The following is a 19,372-nucleotide window of genomic DNA, read 5'->3' as shown; positions in this document are numbered from 1 at the left end:
GGAGTGCCTGGCACATGGTGGTCCCACATAGTGGTAAGTAGTAAACAGTCCTATATGATAAGGTCATGAAGTTAAAAACAAAGTGTTAAGTAATCCATTGTGCCATGATATTCATTTTCAATGAAATACTATTTGGTTGTAATCTTTTCCTTTAAGACTCACCCCTGCTGGTGGGAGAAAGCAAAACATTCATAAAAGGGGCTTGAAACTACACTCCCACTTCAAGATGTGTTCCTGAACTATCCTATCCACCACATATCACACTCCATTCCAGCTAGTTCTGTTGCGTGATGCTCACCTTGATATGTGCACCCTCTTACTGACTCTAGTTCCTATCACTTCTCTGGTGCCTCGGTATTACTGCTTCTTTAGCATCTGGCCTACTTTGTCTCCTGGACCCTCTCCTGACTTCAGGTTGCTCAGAATGCTTACTGGGGACCTGACCTTTCTGGATAGGCCTCAGGATTCTTTCTCATTAACTGCCTGTTACAATCAGTCCTGGTAAGTGCAGCCAAGCACTCTCAGGACCTGCCCTTTGTATGGCTCTGGTCTCTGAGGAGTCAACATCAGATAATTATCAATTCGGGGGGAGGATACTATCACCCACCAGTACTGTTTCCTAGCAGTCTGTTATTCATCTGTTTTCCACACAAAATATCTCCCTTTGCAACCTCTTTATTGACTATTTGCAAGGGCCTTTTAGTTGTATGAAGAGAAAAATCACTTCACAGCCATTAGCTCATATACAATGGAAAGCATAAATATGTGCATGTATATGTGAATTTGTGCATGTATATATTAGCTGAATGGAAGAGTGGCAGTTACCTGGTGAGAAATGTGAGTCCCTAAGGAAAGAAAGGGGAAATGGATGCCAGGTAGGCAGCTAACTAATATTCATGACAGCAAATGAATGTGGGCAACTTATGAAATAAATCTCATTCATAATGAAAAACATTATATTTTCAGGTGAGTGTAGGACTATACATGATGCAAGTTAAATGCAATGTGTTATCTTGGGGGTTTAAAGTGCTCGATTTTGAGGTATAAAAATGCAGAATACAGGTTGTCAACCTGGCAAGTTTTCAGTCTGCAGACATAAAATCTGCCAAGATTTAATCCAGCAGGAAGAGCAGGCAAGGAGATGAACTCCAGAGTGCAGACCTTAAAAACTGTACTAAAAACAGAAATTATAATGTAAGAACTGTGGTATAGTCAGTAAGATTACTCTCAATGAACACTGATGCCAAGCACACAATAGGCATTCTAATAAAAGTCTTACTGAATTGATTCAAATAATAAATTTTCAACAGACCTGGACCTCTACCTACTTCACTAAGTAAGTAGTGAACACAGATCACTAAGATTCATTAAGTAAATAGAGAACACAGTTACTTACACCTCTAGTGTACCAGTTAAAAATTTACATTTGCCTGGTAGTTACAGAAAGTGGAAAACAATGGCTCAAACAAATTGGGGGTTTATTTTTCCCATGTAGAAGCCCAGAGAGGGGCAGTCCAGGATGGTGGTATGGCTCACCACCATCCTTAGTGCATGGCTGTATTGTCAGCTCTCCCACCCCTTTAAGAAACATCCTCAGAAGCGGTATCCCACAGCTTCTCCTTCATACCTTTGATCAGAAGTGTGAAATATAGTCATGCCTATCTGCCAGGGAGGTTGGGAAATGCTCCCCCAAGTTGGGGCTTTGTTAGTTAAAAAAAAACGGGAAATGGATATTGGGTAAGGAATTTGTATTCTCTCCTTCCATCTACTCCTCTACTTAATGAACATCTAAGTACATCCTTCTTCCCACTTATGGAACACACTCACCTTCTTCCTTCCAAGAGAGGTAGTAATCTCATCTAATTCCTAGATTCAGTAACAAACTCAGGATTTCTGGGTGATGTGAAGTCCTCTCCATCATGTTTGAATGTGGCAGAAGATACCAAAGCAAAAATTCCCATCAGAAAAAAGAGAATGCAGAACTCAAAATCCTCACAAATATTAAGAAATCCTAAACAGGAATAGTGAAGTTTGCTTGCCTCAGCAGTAGAATAAATTCCTTGATTAGGTCATCTGGTGGCCTTTGAAATCTTTGAAATTGTCTGGGAGGATTTCTCTTGTCCATTGCCCTCTGTTTTCACTGATTCTGCTTTCTCATAGTTCTTCCTTGTACATTTTCCTCCTGGTTACATCTGAGCTGGGTTTTGTCAAGGATGTCCTTTCTGAAAGCCACATAGCTTTGGGCAGCTTGCTTCTTGTTGGCACAGGTTCAGAATCCTGGGGATTGTTGTGGGGTTTAACAGTCACAGACTGCTCCAGTCAGCTTTAGATATTGTTGGCAATATAGTCCCTCAAAATGTAGTAGATTTTTAGCAATTTATTTCTAATCTATCCATATGTGAATAACCTCAGCCAAGGATCTTTCCTAAACTAGTTCTACTCAAGGTTCCAGACTGTGACAAGGTGAGGTGCTTACATCAAAATGTAAATGAACACACTGCTTCCTGCACTGAGAGTCTTCATATAAAAAAAGTCAGCTGAATTAAACAGTGATCTTAGTGTCAAAGTTAATTTACATTCTGGTTCAAGTTCCTTTTCTCATCTCAGACCAGTACCAAAAATTCCTGAACTGACAGCCAGTCAGTGGACTACACTTGGAGGACCACTGGTCTGGACAAATTTTTTAAGCTTGAGAATTTGGGGCTTTTAGCTGCTTATCTTTGCACTCCATCCGTTTTCCTCTTCTCTTTAACTTAATGACCACTACCTTCAGGACATGTGAAACAATAAGCTCTGTTGAGAAGAAAACACTATTAATTTGATCAGAGAATGTGTCTAGCAGAGAATCAATCTTATTTACTGCTAAGGCTACAGCTTTGTTCTCACCACTGTTGATGGCTTCCTCTGGCGTATAGAAGGCTTTAGCTTCTTCAACCCTGCAAGGCTTCAAATTACAGGAATTTCAGTAAACTTAAATTGCAGGCCAAAGGCTAAAAGCACCCCTCTTAGTACCTTTATTTTTCTTTCCATTTCTCAGCATGAGTTCATCACTTTCTTATGGAACTTTTGTAAAAACTACAAGAAGGCAACTTCTGAAATTTCCTACCACTTTTCTTAATCCTACAGCCTTGGTTGACACTTGGTTTATACCCTGAGGAAAAGCAGGCAAATTTGACCATAGTCACAAGCTTTCCAGACTGATACAGTTGCATCTTTAATATTTATTTCTCCATTGTCTCCATTCAGCCAATAACACATTTTAGATACTGTCGCTTGCAGCACCATTCTGATCGCAATTACTGTATAGGTAAGGATTCTTAGAAATAGATCAAAGATTTCATTCTAGATAGTTTAATAATTAAACTCAGCTGAATTTATTAAAGGTTATTAGATAATCCTGAGAATCATTGGGAGACCTGAAGGAACAAAATGTGTACTACATTTCTAGAAACAACTCCCTAAACCTAACTACAGAACTGGCTTAAGGGAGCTGCTATTGACACAGGCCCCAGAAGCATGCTGCTTCTTCCAGGCAGCCGCCTCCATGGCTGACTCCAGAAGAATGAAATTCCTTTGCCAGTGTATTTGTCAATAATCCAGTCTTGCTACATGTGGCTAATGTCACACATTGCTCACTTCCTTCTTCCAGGTCTCATTACATGCAGAACCTTCGCTCCAAAGATGAGAAAGATTTCAGTGGGAAGTGTGTAAGGGTGCGTGTTGAGTGAGCCATCTACAATATCTGTCATAACTAAACTTTTCTTTCCCTCCTGTTTCAGAGGAAGGGCTGTTTTTACTTCTTTTCAAAGTAAGCCTCTTACAAGTTTGATTCCATTTCTTGGATTTTTCAGGACCTGGCTCCATCGCTGTTGTTCAATCTATTTTCAATCTCCTCTCCATTGTCTGCTTTCTTTCTATCCCAAATCCTTCACCTCTACCTTCCTATCAAGGTTCCTGCTTTCTCTTTCTCCTTTACTTCAACATCAAGTCTGTAGAAAAGACCATCTATGTTACTCTTCAGCCCACAACAATCTGCACAGGTTTGTGCAGCCAAATTTTTCTCAAAAATCTGAATGAAGAGAAAACCTTGATTTTGCCTGAGTTAGACTGCAGATAAAAATAGGAATTTGCTTGATTTATCGGTGCTATGATAACAACATAAACTTGATGTTTATATTTCAGAACAAAGTAAAAGATTTTCCCATAAATTTAATGCTTAAAGGATACAAAGTGTAACTGGGGAAATATGCAAGGAATCCTTTCCTTCTGTCTTGGCCCAAGTTTTCTGGTTTTTGAGAACAAACTTTTCAGTGAATATATTCTGGTACAAAAAATACATCACAATGGTAACTAGACTTAATGTGGTGATCACTTTGAAATGTATAGAAATATCGAATCACTATGTTGTATAACAGGAACTGTAGGTCAATTATACTTCACAAATAAACAAACAAACTCATAGAAAAAGAGATGAGATTTGTGGTTACCAGAGGAGGGGGGTTAGGGGTAGAAGGAGGGGGAATTGGCTGAAGGTAGTCAAGAGGTAAAATCTTCTAGATATAAGACAAATAAGTACTAGGGATATAATGTATAACATGATAAATATAATTAATACTGCTGTATGTTATATACAAAAGTTGTTAAGAGAGTAAATCCTGAGTTCTCATCACAAGAAAAAAATATATTCTTTCTATTTTTTTAATGTTGTATCTATGAGATGATGGATGTTCACTACACTTATTGTGGTGATCATTTCATGATGTATGTGAGTCAAATCATTATGCTGTACACCTTAAACTTATATAGTGCTGTAGTCCATTAGATCTCAATGAAACTGGAAGGAAAAATAAAAATTTAAAAAGCACTATAAATTCCTAAGTATGTACTCACACTGACTGTTTTCTAACCCCATATTTTCTGGATTTTAAATATATGTAATTTATTCATGTAACCCTTAAATACACAGGAAAACATAAGTCTAAATTTGAGATCACTTATTCCCACCTCTCCAAAGCACCATATTTCAGGGCTTCCAGAGACAAATTGCTCTTAAGTATTCCCTGCCTAAAAAATTAGGAAGCCCCCCTTAGTAAGCTGTTGAATACGTAAGAGCTGTGTGATTGGTTACTTCTGCAATATACTCACTACTAGCACAATACAGTAATCGAATAGGACAATCAATCATGAACTCTGCAACCAAGATAATTAGCCTGAAGTAGAATCACGACTAAAATGCTGAACTTTATATTGAGAATGCTAGAATCAAAGAGGAAAAAAGTCAAAGATAAACATCCATATTAAACCCTACTAATCTGATATTCATTTACCAAATGAAACGTATTTTCTTGAATTATCCATTTGTCGTCAAAATTCTTTTCTTCGCTAGTAGGAAATGTAGCCATGGAATAGCTTCCACTCACCTTACAGAAAAAGTTACAACCCTCCCCACACTAAAAGGGCTTACTTAAAATGTCTGAATGGAAAAATAGATTGGTATATGTCAAAATAACTTCATAAATGGTTGGGGGATTTGCACTGACATCATGTATGTGTATTTTGATAAGAACCCTAATTTTAAGCTTTCAGGATTAGGAATGTTTTGCTCAATTTAACTACATTAATATCATCATTAACACAAGGAATATTCCAGGTTAAAATTCTTTAAAGCCTATGGCTCTAGGTTTAAAGTTTCCTAATTTATTGATTCTCCTATATGTTCAGCTATTCCAAGGAAGAAGAAAAAGAAATCACTTTGCCTTGTGATCAACAGACCATTGTAAAATAAGATTTTTATTACAGCAGATGCCAATAAGGATGGTGAAGATAATTACACTTTTCACTCAGTGAGGTTTTTTGAAACAGCTTTATTGAAGAAAATGATATAAACTGTATATCTTTAAAGCATACAATTTGTTAAATGTTGACATATGTATACACATGTGAAACCATCCCCTCAGTCAGGATGGTGAACATATCCATCACCAGGCAAATGTTCTCTTGCCCCATGGTAATCCCTCTCTCCTACCCCTCTTTACTCTCCCCTTCCTCAAGCAAGTACTGACCTGCTTTCTGTCAATACAGATCAGTTTGTATTTTCTTAAGATTTGTATAAATGGAATCATGAGTGCTCTTCTTGGGTTGGCTTCTTTTACTCAGCAAAATTCTTTTGAGATTCATTCATTTTGTTACAGCAACAGTTCGTTTCTTTTTATTAACGAGTAGTATTCCATGGTACGAATATATACAAATTTGTCCATTCACCTGTTGATGGATATCTGAGTTGTTTCCACTTTTTGGCTACTACACATAAAGCTGCTGTAATCATTCATGTACAAATTTTTGTAAGAACACACACTTTCTTTTATCTTGGGTAAATACCGAGAGATGGAATATCTGGATCATATGGCATCTGTGCATTTAACTTTTTAAGAAAGTGCCAAACTCATTTGTGGCTGTATCATTTTACATTTCCATCATCAGGGTTATGAGAATTCCAGTTCTTTCACATCCTTGCCAATACATATCACATTATAATTTGCAATAAAACCCTTAATGACTACTGACGTTGACCATCTTTTCACGTGGTTATTTGTGAACCATGTGTCTTCTTTGGTGAAATGTCTGCTCAAATCTCTTGCTTTTTTTTCAATTGGGTTGTTTGTTTATTATTAAGTTTTGAGTGTTCTTTATATATCTTGGATGTAAGTCTCTTATGGGAAATATGCTTTGCAAATATTTTCTCCCAGTAGCTTGTCTTTTCAGTCTCTTAACAGTCTCTTTTGAAGAGCAAAAGTTTTTATTTTCCATGAAGTCTTTTATTTTTTTCTGAGTTGTGCTTATGGTGTTGTATCTAAGAGACTATTTCCTAACCAAAGGTCATAGAGATTTTCTCATATGTTTCTTTGAAAAGCTTTATAGCTTTAGGTTTACATTTAGGTCTCTGATCCATTTTGAGTTCAATTTTGTGTATGGTGTGAGGTTTAGATTGAAGTTTTGTGTTTTGGGATTTTTTGCATATGGATAACCACTTGTTTCAGCATCATTTATTTAAAAAAAATCCTTTCTCCACTGAATTGCCTTTGCACTTTTGTCAAAAATCAGTTGTTCATATATGTGGGTTTATTTTTGGACTCTATTCTGTTCCACTGATCTGTTTATCTTGATGCCAATACCACATTGTCTTAATCACTGTAGCTTTATAATAAGACTTGAAATCAGATAGCATTAGTCACCAACTTTGTTCTTTTTCAGAGTAGTTTTGGCTATTCTAGGTCCTTTGCATTTTTATATGCATTTTAGAATCAGCCTGTCAAGTTATTCAGAAAAGCAAACTGGGATTTTAATTAAGATTGCATTGAACCAATCTATAGATTCTGGGAGAATTGACCTCTTTAAAATATTGAGCCTTCTAATCCAGGCACAGGGTGTATTAGTTAAAGGTCTTCAATTATCTAAGCCATGTTTTGTAGTTTTCGGTCTTGCACATATTCTGTCAGCTTTATTCCTATTTATGCCTAAGTACTATCCTTAAGTGCTTTTGATCCCTAAGTGCTATCACAAACTGCATTGATCTTTAAATTTAAATTCTTGATTGTTCATTGCTAACATATAAAAATAAAATTGCTCCTTGTATATTGATCTTATAGCCTGCAACCTGATAAACTCAGTTTTTTGTGGATTCTATCAGATCTTCTACATAGACTTTCAAAGTTGTCTATGAATAAAGACAGTTTGACTTTTTTATTTCCTGTACAGATGCCTTTTCTTCCTTCCTTCCTTCCTTCCTTCCTTCCTTCTCTCAGTCTCTCCCTTCCTTCCTTCCTTCACTTCTGCGTGATTACACTGGTCAGAACCTCTAGTATGATGTCAAAAAGAAGTGGCAAGAATGAACACTCTTGTCTTCTACTTGACTTTAGGGGGAAATCATTCAGTTTTTCACCATTAAATATGATACTACCTATGTTTTCCATAGTTGTTCTTCATCTGGGTGAGAAAGCTTCCTTTGATTCCTGTTTTGCTGAGAGTTTTAAAAAATAAGGAATGATGTTGAATTGTGTCAAATGACTTTTCTGGATCTATTGAGATCATATATGTTTGTGTGTGTATTAAATTGTTAGTATGAGGTGTTACATTGATTTCTTTTGACTGTTAAATCAACTTCGTATTCCTGGGATAAGCCCAACTTTGTTATGATATGTTATTCTTTTTATATATTGTTGTATTCAATTTGCTGAAGTTTTGTTTAAGACTGTGCTTCTAGGCTCATGAGGGATATTGGTCAGTAGTTTCATTTTTTCTAATGTCTTTGTCTGGTTTGGGTATCAGAGTAATGCTGGCCTCACAGAATGAATTGGAAAGAAGTACCTCCCCTCCATTTTTTGGAAGAGTTTTTGTAGAATTCATATTATTTCTTCCTTAAATGTTTGATGGAATTCACCAGCAATCATATTTTTTTCATGTAAAAATTTAAATAAACAAATATGAGAAACAAACAAAAAGCTCTTTAAAAATTTGGTTAATGTTTGAATCAATATTTATAACTTTTCTAAAAATTGTCCTTCAGGATAATTATATTTCACTCTATTTAATTAGACAGAATGAAATTCCTGCCTACCTCTATACGTTCTTAACAGCTGTATTGAGATATTTTATTTATATATATATATATCTCATAAAATTCACCCATTTAAATTATATAATTCAGTGTTCTTTAATATATTCACAGAGCTGTGCAACTATCCATCACCATAATCTAATTTGAGAACATTTTCATCACCCCCAGAAGAAACCCTGTATCCATTAGCAGTCACTCCTCATTTACCTCTCCCCAGTGTCTGACAAACACTAATCTACTTTCTATTTCTAGGGATTTGCCTATCTGGATATTACATATAAATGACTAAGTGAAATTATATACATGGCTTTCTGTGGCTGGCTTCTTTCACTTAGTATGCTGTTTTCAAGGTTCATCTGTGTTGTAACATGTATCAGTACCACATTCCTTTTTATTGCCTAATAATATTCTATTGTAAGGATCATATACATTTTAAGGAAAACACTTTCAACTTAGATATACTAATGCCATAGAGAAAGCTAAATTTTTCAGCAAAAAGAAATCAGCAGTTTCCAGTCAACATAGTGGGTTTACAAGGATACTAGGTGCCTAATCACATTAACAGAAGTGAGTAAAATCTATTGTTTAATTAAAAAAATATAACAGAGATTACAGTGATGGTTGCACAACTCTGTGAATATAATAAAATCCATTGAATTGTAACTTTACATTGGTGAATTGTATGATATATGGATTATATCTCAATAAAGCTATTTTTTAAAAGACAGAAAACATAGAAGTCTGTTCATCAGGAAAGGAAAAGAAAGAAATAATAATGAGCAGGAAGCCAGAGCCACAGGCTTGTGTGAATTGCTCTTAGGTATTCTACTGCACATAGTGTGTACTGTTTAGGAATTTTATTAACCACATTTGATGTAGACAGAGACACAAGAATTAAGACTAGAAAATATCCTTAAATAATAACAAACAAACACACTTCTTTATTTATTCATCTCATCTTTTCTATACTCAGTAAATATTATCTTACCATCCACTACGTACCAGGTACTATTCTAGGAACTAGGGAACAATGGTAGGCACACATGATCATAGTGCGTGAAAAACATACTGCACAGAAACAAATCTGACAGGAAACCCTCCAAAAAATACATATTTTTTCCAGAGATTCTTATTATCTTTATCTGATTGGAGGAGGGTCAACTGCTATTCAAAACATGTAGTTATCCTAACCAAGTTCTGAAATTATTCCTGTGGGTTTTTTTCTTATTTGTTTGCTTTCTTGTTCACTTATTTACCTATATCCATTTATTTATTTGGGGAAGGGACAATTCTTCTTAGAGAAAAAGGAAAGTATATTAATTTTCTATTACTGTATACAAAATTCCACAAACTTGGCAGCTTTAAGAAAACACTCATTTCTTTCCATGGGTTAGGAGTCTGGGCATGGATTAGCTGGTTTCGCTCATTATCATCTCACTAGACTCAATTCAAGGTGTTGGCCAAGGCTGAAGTCTCATCCGAGGCTCTACACTCTCTTCTAAGATCATGTGGTATTAGAAGACTTCATTTCCCTGCGACTACTGAATTCATGGTAGCTGTCTTCAAGGTCAACAGTTGCTTCTTACCTCCTTTAACGGCTAACCTGATTAGGTCAGGCCTACTCAGGATAATTTTATTTTGATTAACTCACAAGCAAAATCTGCAAAATCCCTTTGCCATCATATTCACAGAGCCCGCCCACAATCAAGGGGAAGTTACTGTACAGGGTGTGCACACCAAAGGGCGGGAATCTTAGGGGCCATCTTAGAATTCCACCTACCACAAAAACGTTCTTCTTTAAAGGATTATAAGAAGCTCTCCTAGTTAGTCTTCAATTCACTCACAGGAAGAACTGGAGCATGTTCTGTAAATTAACCACACATACAAATTAACAATAAAATTATGAAGTACAATAGCAATCTATAAGACTATGTTTGAAGAAGGGAAAACTTAAATCACCTTAATGAAAGTAACCATTTCTTGCATATACAGATTCTATTGTCAGGAAAAAAAATATTGGTGGGTATCCTATTGAGTTTACCCATCAGCATCATCTCCACTTTTTATTGTCTTTGAATTATTTTACAGTTCTAAGTTGTAGATAACTGAAAACACTGCAAATGATTTTTCCATACGCAAGTGAATTCTGTCCAGAGGAGAGACAATTGATTTCCCTCTCCTTGTGGAAAAAGCCAGTTTTAAAGCTATTTGTAAATCCATTTTGTAAGCTATTTCTATCCTTCAAATTTGCCTTTGAATCAATAACATCTTTCTGGCTCTGTTTTATTAGTTAAATAAAATCTTCGACACATGTTCATTTTACATTTGAATGAAAGTCATGTAAAATTATCCTTTAATACTATCTTTTAAATTTCAGAGAATTAAAAAAAAATGCTAGTGGGTTCAGTTTGGGCAATGATATTATTTGGCCATAGCATAGGATTTCTGTGCATGTCATAAGCCAATTTTTGCAATGCTGATTATCTGTTTAATGACAAGTATTTTGCTACTTCCTTGATTGATACATTTTAAAACTGCCTACTCCTTTTTTAAATTCTTGAATCATATATACTTGAAGTCACACTTGTGAAGTAATGACTGCATTAAAGCCTCTAAGGCAGGCTTTCAAGAAATCAGAGTATTTGGTCCCCTAAGATTCTGTACCCTTACTTCTTGACATCAAGATCATGGGAAGAAAATGTTAATTCTCCTTCACAGTTTATTATTTAAAATGTGCTTCAGTAATCAGGCTCCAAGAGAAGTCTTTTCTGATTCCATAATTCTACCTGCCAGTTTGGTGTAGGGTATTTAAATACAAGCACCTTATTTTTTTTTTCAGGCTGAAAGCTGAATTTCCAGAAGAAATAAATCAAATGCAGCTTTTTGAAAACTGGACCTATTATGCTAAGCTGATATATCCTCACAGAGGAAAAGAACAAAGCACTTGGAACTAATAGAATTGGCTGAACACTGGATTTTTTAAAAGCCCTGGCCCATTTCCTGGTTGACCTCTCCCATAACATAATGTAGCAGTAAATTGGAGTGATGTCCGAGTAATGCAGACTCACACATCCTGAAATATACTAGTCACAATCATAATGTTTTACATAGTATTTATCATGATTTTATTCGGCTTGAAATGTGTAGAACATGGATTCACAAGTAAAATTTAATACTGGATGGGTTATTTTTCTAAAATTGATTGGAGTAACAGAAGGTAACTATGTTCCCTAGCAACAATAGCACTGCCTAGTTTATGAACACTAACATTAGCCAGCAGAATCAGACAAAGCAGCCTTTAGAAAATTTAAGCTGACAGAAACACCATATTGTTGAACACCATCTTATTAGGAAGAAGAAAACAAATGATTCACTCAATCATCCCTTTATTTTAGGTAGTTGTTATATGGCACTTTTTGTTTTGTTTATTTTCTTCATTAGTAACTTACAATCTGAAAACAGGAACTTAATTGTCTTTTAGAATTTACCAGTTTTCAAAGAAGTCTAGCAATGAAACAGTCACATATCCAGTCATCAACAGAAATTATTAGGATGCAAAAATCTTTAGCTTATCATTGTTAAGGGAAGGTGCCTGATGAAGTCCAGGGTTATATTCACAAAGCTGGTTTGGCATTCTGTAGAGATGCTTATGTATAGAGATATCAAATCATGAAATGACTCCTGAATGGAATAATAAGTTAGGGACTGAGGTCACAAAAATAATTATACCATGATTTCTGCCCTGGAGAGGTTTACAGTCTAGCAGGGAAGGCAGACATATAACAAATTAATTACAATATAAAATATATAATGCAAACACAGAGTACTATGAAAAAGTACAAATAAAAAAGTGATTATGATGAAACAAAGAAAGGGAATGAAAGTCAAAGAAGAAGGTAGCAGGAGGTGACTTTTGAAAGAATTACCAAGCAAAGAAGAAGGAAGGGGCATTATTGTCAGAAAGAATCAGTAAAATATACGTACACCAACTTTTACATAACAAAAAATGTATATTTTCTTTCATTAGCATTACAAAAAATACACCTTTTCTTCAGCACCTTGACATAAAGTGATAAACTTGGTTTCCTGTTTCAGCAGGTCTATAGGCAAGATGCTTTTATGTTGTGAATATAAAATTAAACAGGTATGTATTCCAAACCAGGACTAGCTATAGCCACTTGAGTATTTCAAAAAGATGTTAATGTGAATACAGCAAATGCTGATCTGAAAAAATTTTATTCCAAGGTTACAACCATATTATAAATTTCCCCAATATTTCAAAAGAGCATCAAATGAGATTTTTAAAAAAAGATGACTTTTTTTTTCCAAATGTCTAGATTTGGTCTAGTTATTTTTGGTATTTTTTAGGGTAGCCTTTCTAAAGTGTAGCATGCTTAAATTTCATACCTGGGAGGTGCTTATTCTAACCCCTGGACTCCCGCTTAGTGAATCAGAATATATGGAGAGGGGAGGAGGGACACAGGAATTTGCACTTTATACAAATTTCTCAGGTGATGTTTTAGAGAATTTAGCCTAAAAGTGCAGCTAAGATGATTTGTTTTCTAGAGCACCACAGAACTGAGAAGCAATTGCAAATTTAATTGCCTAAGAAAATTTGTAGACAGGTTTACCTGCAGATATAACTACAAGTATGAGATAGGGTAAATATAAAAGTTCAAACTAGTTTAATTTTAATTTCTTTCTTTGCAGGAGTAAGAATTCACAAAGCACACATTTACTCAAAAAAGTTTCTTAGAATTTTAGGAGAAAGGCAGGTTCATACAATATAGGTAACAGCACGTTGCAGTTTGCAGGTGTAGGGAAGGAAAAACTTTTGCTCTACCCTCTTGAGTTTACTGTCTGAGGACATGTGAATTAAACTGACAAAAGACAGATTAGCAAGAGGAAAAAAACCAGAGTTTATTTACATGTGCAAAGTGCATAGATGAGGGAGTGCTTATTGATGCACTCAAAGGGTAGTTAGAATTTGGGGCTTATATACCTAACTTAGTAGGGGAAAGGAAGAGGGGAAAGGGCTTCTATGGGAAGAACAAACAGGTTTCTTTAGGAAAGATAAATGAGTTTCAGAAGAACAAATTAGAGATAAGAAAGTTTGTGATAATTTTGTTTATGCAGCTGTGAGTGGTCTTTCTGTCCTCTTTGTGGTCATGAAACTCACCCAGAGAGATTTATGGTAGGTTTACTCTTGGTCGCTCTCTCCTGGGAGTAGAAGCCTCCCTCCAAGAGGGAATTTATGGCAGTCTTCATTTCTCAGAAGTTTCTGCTTTTAGTCAGATACGGGAAATACTGAGATGCCTCCTTTCTGTATCTGTTGAATCTCAAATGTCTTCAGCTTAAAATAATCTTTATACCAACTATGGGGTTCTGAGTGTATCCCAACACAGAGCAAGAAACCATTTTAGAATGGAGTGCGTTCAAGTATTAACAGCCAGAGCAGGAATTTTTGCTTGAAAATAGGCAAATAAAGCAAGGATGTATACACATAATTGGGTATCCGATACTCGTGAGAACTGAAACCAATGTAATTTCCTATCTCTGGCGTATTTTCCTGTCCCTCTGTTAAGTAATACTGACACCAGGAATGCTTTCCGGTCCTTAAACTAGGACTAGGCATAAAAATTTAGCTTCTCACTGCAGGAAATACTTGCTCTTAGAAGATAAGCCAACTAAAATAGTCTGATTGTCAAGATTCACTTCAAGATTCTCATCCTTGCTGTGCTCACCAATCCCAAGCCATTCCATCATAAACTCTGCCCAACCTGCAGCAGATTCTTGCTTTGAAAATCACCTTAAAATCACCCATTCCAGGCTCTAAACCCCTAACGACCCTATAAACACCCTTCCTTAATTTCTCCATTTTGAAACAGTCAAGGAAGTTTTCTCTTATACTTCAGTAAGTTTAACAAACTTAATATTGCTTGATTAACAGGATGTTCTGTAAAAATTGTGAAACACTTTAAAAAAATAGGCAAAAGATTACTAGGTGTCCTTTCAATGGAATGCTAGATGTTGTCTAGCAGACCTCCAGGGATTATCCTATTCTATTAAGATCTATGCTTTGCAATCTCTTTGGGCTATTTTATAATCCTGTACGTTGTAGAAAACTGATAATAATGCAAACCATTTTTTTATCTAGAGAGATGCAAATGAATTTTTTTTCTGGTTGGAGACGCAACTGATTGAAAAAAAGATGATTCCACACAGCACATTTTATTTCCCTGTGAGTACTGCTCAGTTTTGCATCTTTCAGGAAATCCATTTGATTACCTATACATGCGCTGATTATTTGGATTCTCCTTTGAACCAGTATCTTACTTTTTCAATCATTAATGTGAGTTAAATAAAACCTCTGATGTGTGTTTATTTTATATTTGTATAAATCATGATTTTATATTTTTGAAATTACCCTTTAACACTAATTATCTTTGGGGAAGTCAAGAATCCAACTCTAGTGTAGAACAAGAGAAAGGAATGAGACTTGATTAAAAATCCAGGTGAGCGATATGCCAGAACTAAAGAGTGAAGCAAAAGAACACACTTGAGATTTGGTACCTAGGACCATGATAAGTGAAGCAGCCTGTATTAGTCAGGGTTCTCTAGGCAAATAGAGGGGGAACTTAATTTGACTCATACAATTGTGGGTCCTGGCAAGTCTGAAATGTGTGGGGCAAGCAGGAAACTGGAAATTCAGGTAACAGTTAATGTTGCAGTCTTGAGTCTGAAATCTACATGCCAGCAGGGAGGAAATTCAGGCAAGGTTTCTTCTATGTTGCAATCTAAGGCAGAATGGCTTCTTCTTTGGGAAACCTCAGTTTTGCTCTTAAGATCTTCAACTGATTGAATGAGGCCTATCCACATTATCCAGGGTAATTTGGCTTTACTCAAAGTCTATTGATTGTAAATATTAATCACTACTAAAAAAATACATTCACAGGAGATCAGCCAAGATGGTAGAAAGACACACCTCACCTCCTCTCACAGGCACACCAGAATTACAACTATTTACATAATATCCATCAATGAAAAAGCCATTCCAGAAAAGACCTTCTACGACTAAAAGAAATAAAGGAGGAACCATAATGAGATGATACGGGTAGGATGGGTGGAGTTGCAATATAGTCAAGCCCCATACCTTTGGGTGGGGACCCATAGATGGGGGCATAATCATAATTGCAGAGGTTCTCCCAAAGGAGTGAGGGGTCTGAACCCCACACTGGGCTCTCCAGACTGGGGATCCTGCACTGGGAAGACAAGTCACCAGAACATTTGACTTTGAAGGCCTTACTTACTTTTTGACTTACTTTTGGGAGTCCCAGAAGGCTGGGGGAAATAGACTCCACTCTTAAAGGATGCACACAAAATCTCACATGCTCCAGGATCCAGGGCAGAAGCGGTAACTTGAAAGGAGCCTGCCTGAGTCAGACCTACCTGTTGATCTGGAGAGTCTCCCAGAGAGGCAGGAGGCAACTGTAGCTCACCCTGGGGACACAGACACTGGTGGCAGCCATCTGCGGGAGCTCATTCTAACATGTGGAGACTGTTGCTGGCAAGTTCTATTTTGGAATCCTTCCTCTAGTTTATGAACCTCAGGACGTAGCCCTGCTCCAACCCAAAAGCCTGTAGGCACCAGTACTGGGATGCCTCATGCCAAGAAACTTACAGCGTTGAGACACAGCCCCACCTACCAGTTGACAGGCTGCCTTACAATCCTTTGAGCCCAAAGCTGCCCATGGACATAGCCCTGCCCACCAGAGGGCCCAGGACCTAGCGTTACACACTAGTGCACAGGCACTACACACAGGACCCCCAGGGCCCTGCAGCCAGAGACCCCAGAAACCAGCTTTATCCACCAGTGGGAAGGTACCAGGCCCAGAATTCCTGGCCTACTTGCCAATGAGCTTGCTCTAGACTCCCTCTCTTGCAGGTGGACACCAGTCACATGACAAACACAGCTCTATAGCCTGTGGACCCAGCCCACCCAACAGCAGGCCTGGGACTGGCTGGGCCTTGGCCCTGCCCACTAGCAGGCCAACACAAGTGTCAGGACATGCTGGACTCTGCAATCAGCTGTGTCAAGAACTGGTTCCACCCACCAGTGGTCTGACACCAGCTCTGGAACTCTTGGGCCATGCAGCCAGACCCAAGGATCTGGCTCTGCCCACCAGTGGACCGGCACTAGGCTCAGGACCTAGCTTCACCCACCAGTGGGCAGGCACCAACCCTGGGGTCACCTGGATCCCAACTCCACCCATTAGTGAGCCAGCATTAGCCTCAGAGCCCACCAGGGTTCTTCAGCTAACTATATCATGACCTGGCCTTGCCAATCAGCAGCCAGCAGTCTCCACATAAGACAGGGCCTGACAAGCAATAGGACTGGAGGCCAACTAAGCCTACTGCCTGCAGTAGTCAGCCTGCCACAACAAAAGGATCCAGGCAGCCCAATAGGGTGCACCCCTAGAGCATATAGATCTGGTGATGAGAGCAGAGTGCACTGCTGGGATGCATAGGACATACCCTAGAAAAGGCCACTTCTCCAAGGATGGGAAATGTAACCACCCTAGTAGATACATATAAATAAAAACAGCAAGTTAGGTAAAATGAGGCAACAGAGGAACATGTTTCAAATGAATGAGCACGATAAAATCCCAGAAGAAGAACTAAGTGAAATGGAGATAGGCAATCTACCTGAGAAAGCATTCAGGGTATGACTGTAAAGATGATCAAAGAACTTGGGAAAAGAATGGATACACAGAGCAAGAAGTTGAGTTTTTAACAAAGAGTTAGAAAATATAAAAACAACCAAACAGAGATGATGAATACAATAACTGAAATGAAAAACTAGAAGTAATCAACAGTAGACTAAATGATACAGAGGAACGGATCAGTGAGGTAGAAGACAGAGTAGTGGAAATCACTGATGCTGAATAGAGGGAAAAAAGAATGAAAAGAAATGAAGACAGTTTAAGAGACCTCTGGAAAATATCAAGCAGACTAATATGCACATAATAGGGTTCTCATAAGGAGAAGAGAGAGACAAAGGGGCTAAGAACATATCTAAGACACAATAGTTTAAAACTTCCCTAACCTTGGAAAGGAAACAGACATCCAACTGCAGTATGTACAGAGTCCCAAACAGGATTAACCTAAAGAGGAACATATCAAGAAACACTGTAATTAAAATGGCAAAAATTAAAGATAAAGAATATTAAAAGCAGCAAGGGAAATGCAACAAGTTACATACAAGGGAACTCTCGTAAGTCTATTAACTGACTTTTTAGTAGAAACTCTGCAGGCCAGAAGAGAGTCAAACAATATATTTAAAGTGATGAAAGGGGAAAATCTACAACCCAAAATAACTCTACCCAGCAAGGCTCTTGTTCAGATTTGATAGAGAGATCAAAATGTTTACAGACAAACAAAAGTCAAAAGAGTTTAGCACCACCAAACCAGCTTTACAAGAAACAAATGTTAGAGATTTCCCTAAGCAAAAAAGAAAACACCACAACCAGAAACATGAAAATTACAAAAGGAAAAAACTCATTGGTAAAGGCAAATATAAAGGTAGTAAAGTATCCGCACACAAAACTAGTAGGAAGGTTAAAAGGGAAAAGTAGTAAAATATCATCTATAACCATAATAAGCAGCTAAGGAATACATAAAACAATCAGGTGCAAAATATGATTTCAAAAACAGTAATTGTTTTTGGCTGACTTCACTTAGAATGATAATCTCCAGGTCCACCCATGTTGCTGCAAATGGCATTATTTCATTCTTTTTTATGGCTGAGTAGTATTCCATTGTATGTATGTATGTATGCATGTATGTATGTATATGCACACCACATCTTCCTTATCCAGTTACCTTACACCTAAAGGAACTAGAAGGAGAAGAATAATACCCAAAGTTAGCAGAAGAAACAAAATAATAAATATTTCTTAATAAATGTTTATTAATAAAATAAAAATAATAAATAGATAAGATCAATGAAACTAAGAGCTGGTTTTTTGAAAAGGTAAACAAAATTGATAAACCTTTAGCCAGACTCAAGAGAAAAAGAGGGCCTAAATCAATAAAATCAGAAATGAAAAAAGGAGAAGTTACAACTCACACCACAGAAACACAAAGGATCATGAGAGACTACTATGAACTACTATATGTCAATAAAATGAACAACCTAGAAGAAATGAACAAATTCTTAGAAATGTACAATCTCCCAAGAGTGAACCAGGACAAGACAGAAAATATGAACAGACTAATTACCAGCAATGAAATTGAATCAGTAATAAATAACTCCCAACAAACAAAAGTCCAGAACCAGATGGCTTCACAGGTGAATTCTACCTAACATTTACAGAAGAGTTAACACCTATACTTCTCAAACTACTTCCAAAAAAAAGGTAGAAGAAGGAACACTTCCAAACTCATTCTATGAGGCCAGCATTAGCCTGCTACAAAACCAAAGATCACAAAAAAGAAACTTACAGGTCAATATAATTGATGAACACAGATGTAAAAATCCTCAACAAAGTATTAGCAAACCATATCCAACAATACATTAAAAGGACCACACACCATGATTAAGTGGGATTCATCCCAGGGATGCAAGGATTTTTCAATATCCACAAATCAATGTGATACACCACATTTACAAATTGAAGAATAAAAAACATATGATCATCTCAATAGATACATAAAAATCTTTGACAAAAATTCAATATCCATTTATAATAAAAACTC

The 19,372-nt window shown here is 36.8% G+C and overlaps 1 long non-coding RNA gene across 2 annotated transcripts in view; it reads right to left on the bottom strand.

Annotated features, from left to right (window-relative positions):
• Positions 1–19,372, bottom strand: part of LOC140691981 (uncharacterized) — an 84,019-nt gene that overhangs the window by 24,772 nt on the left and 39,875 nt on the right. Inside the window, exon 5 of one of the 2 annotated variants that reach the window (XR_012067585.1) lies at positions 10,395–10,478. This is a non-coding gene — a long non-coding RNA (uncharacterized lncRNA). Of the gene's footprint in view, positions 1–9,643; positions 10,479–19,372 lie in introns of those variants that run through there. The other variant, XR_012067584.1, reaches the window with a different exon arrangement.

This window comes from Vicugna pacos, chromosome X, assembly GCF_048564905.1.
Source record: "Vicugna pacos chromosome X, VicPac4, whole genome shotgun sequence".
NCBI lineage: Eukaryota > Metazoa > Chordata > Mammalia > Artiodactyla > Camelidae > Vicugna > Vicugna pacos.
This window is presented reverse-complemented; position numbering and strand designations above follow the sequence as displayed.